We start from the raw sequence: 2,794 nt of genomic DNA, 5'->3' as shown, positions 1-2,794 counted from the left end.
TATTTGAGGGCTAGTTGTTTCAAACATTTCAGTAAAAAGAGTAACCAGTAAGCAAAATTTTCTATGGCAAAGAAAAAGAGGGAAAACTACCACATTCATTTCTGTGAGGCACAATCATGATGTCATCACTTGATAAAGATTGCAACCACAAGGAAAAGTATAGCTTAAACTTTCTCCTGTAGGCAATGTCTAAGATGGTCTTCAGGGATTGTCATCTCCTGATGTTTATGTCCTTTCTTAGTTTTTCCCCTTGAAGGTGGGTTGCATTAGTGGGACTCATTTCTAAAGGAAAAAAATATAGCAGAAGTAATAGGATGTTACTTCTGAGATTATAAAAGTTATAAAATCATAAAAGCATTATGGCTTCTGTCTTGGACTCTTTCTCTCTCTCCCTCTCCCTCTCCCTCCCAGGAAAGCATGCAAGCCTAAGGAGAGGCCCAAGTAGTGAAGAACTGATAGCTTCAACCTCCAGTATGCAGGGTCCTGAGCCCTGCTAACAACTACAGGAGAGAGCTTGGAGGTGAGTTCTCCTCCAGTTCAGTCTTGAGATGTGTGCAGCTTCTACTGACACCCTGATTGCAGTCTCCTGAAGAATGCAAAGCCAGAGGCAACCAGCTAAACTGTTCCTGACCCACAAAAATGGGGGGTCAACACCAGCAAACAAAGAAATACAAGCAAATAAATAAAATATTAAAAAAAAAATTGTGTAAATATAGGTATGTATATTTGCATACTTTGTTACACAGGGCCACTATGCAAAAGAAAAAAAGGCAAAAACTGAGTAGAGGAAAACTCAAAAAATACATGTAATCATTAGTCTTCTTAGAGTATAAGAGTGAAGCCATAAATAATGAACAGAAAGATAAAAAACAAGTATTCATTAAACCAATGATAATAGTAACATATTCAGTATATTATATATACTTACATATACTCTATGTGTGTGTATAGGAATGGAATATTGGAAAATAAAGTTGAGGTAAAATCCTAGAGATAAACAAAAAATAAAGGAAGGAATAATAGGAGATGAAGGATAAAATAAGCAATAACTATAAAAGGTGAGCCCAGAAGGCCCAATTTCTGAATGAAAGAGTTGCAGCAAAAGAAAACTGAGGAAATATAAGGGAGAAAATTATCAAAGAAATATTTCAGGGATCACTAGAATTGAAGGAAATATATTACTAGATTAAAAAAAAAAACACTGAGAACTCAGTCAAATAAATTCAGATCCACAGCAAGACATGTTATTTTGAAAATTCAGAGCTCTTAATGCCTTAAGAACTCATAGAGAGGAAAAATAAGTGGGAGAGAGAGTTAAGGTGTTATTAGACCTCTCAACAATAGCCCTGGACACTAGAAGACAATGGGCAATACTTCTAAAACTTGAGGAAATAAATGTGATTTTAACCTAAAAATATGTAATTAGCTGAACTATAAATTAGGTATGAGGGTAACATAAAAACATTTTCAATTGCAAAACTTCCAAAATGATTTCTTCTCATGCCCCACCCTTAGGCTATTACAGTGGTCAACTTTTTTTATATAAAGATCCAGATAATAAACATTTCAGATTTTGTATGGACCATCAAGTCTGTGTTGCAGTCACTGGACTCTGCCCTTGGAGTGTGAAATAATCTATAGACAATATGTAAATGAATGAGCATGATTATGTTCCAATTAGCTTTATTTATGGATACTGATATTTGAATTTCATAAACTGTCACATGTATGCCATGAAATATTATTCCTTTTCCCTCAAACATTTGAAAATGTAACAATTATTTTAGCTCCTGAGTTGTATAAAAATAGAGGGAGAATCAGATTTGGTGGGCAGGCCCACAGGTTGCTGGCTCCTGGATACTGGAAAGTAAGCCTCCCCCAGATGGAGTTAACCAAGAAAGAGGAAGTCATAAAATCAAAGATATAGAGGATTCAGTGCAGGAAAGAGGGAAGTTGAATCCCCAGGAGGAAGGTGAAGACAGATCCTAGAAAGACAGTGAGGCAACTGCCTCAAATCACAAGACCCACCACCGATCTAGGTTGTAATAGGAGGAGAGAGAGCTCCGGAGAGATTTCAGCAAGGAAGACAATTTGAAAACAAGCAATATAAAATGAAAATGATAGATTTCCCAGTGTGTTCATTGTATTGAGAAGAACCTTGAAGGTTTATTGGAGCCTTGGAGAGAAGGAATCATGATGGGTATAGATGGAAAAAAAGAACAAACAAATAAATGAGATGATGATTCACAGGCTAAAATGCACAAACAAAAAAAGTCAGTCAAGAAAAACATTTAGTCATCATAACTAAGTCATATAGATCTGAAGAGTAGTTCATTAGTTATAACTCACAGAATATTGATTTTTTAAAAAAGATTTTATTTATTCATTTGAGAGAGAGAGAGAGACATAGCACAAGCAAGGGGAGAGGCAGAGGGAGTGGGAGAAGCAGACTCCCCACTGAGCCGGGAACCCAACATGGGGCTTGATCCCAGGACCTGGAGATCATGACCTGAGCCAAAGGCAAATGCTTAACCCTCTGAGCCACCCAGGTGCCCCTAGAATATTGATTTAATAAAAACCATAAAATGGGGATGCCTGGGTGGCTCAGTCGGTTAACCATCTGCCTTCAGCTCAGGTCATCATCCCAGGGTCCTGGGATCGAGTCCCGCATCGGGCTCCCTGCTCCGCGGGGAGCCTGCTTCTCTCTCTGCCTCTGCCTCTCTCTCTCTCTATCTCTCATGAATAAATAAATAAAATCTTTAAAAAAAATAAAAATAGGGGCGCCTGGGTGGCT

This window comes from Leptonychotes weddellii, chromosome 3 (assembly GCF_054177405.1).
Source record: "Leptonychotes weddellii isolate Sample4059 chromosome 3, ASM5417740v2, whole genome shotgun sequence".
Lineage (NCBI taxonomy): Eukaryota > Metazoa > Chordata > Mammalia > Carnivora > Phocidae > Leptonychotes > Leptonychotes weddellii.
This window is presented reverse-complemented; position numbering follows the sequence as displayed.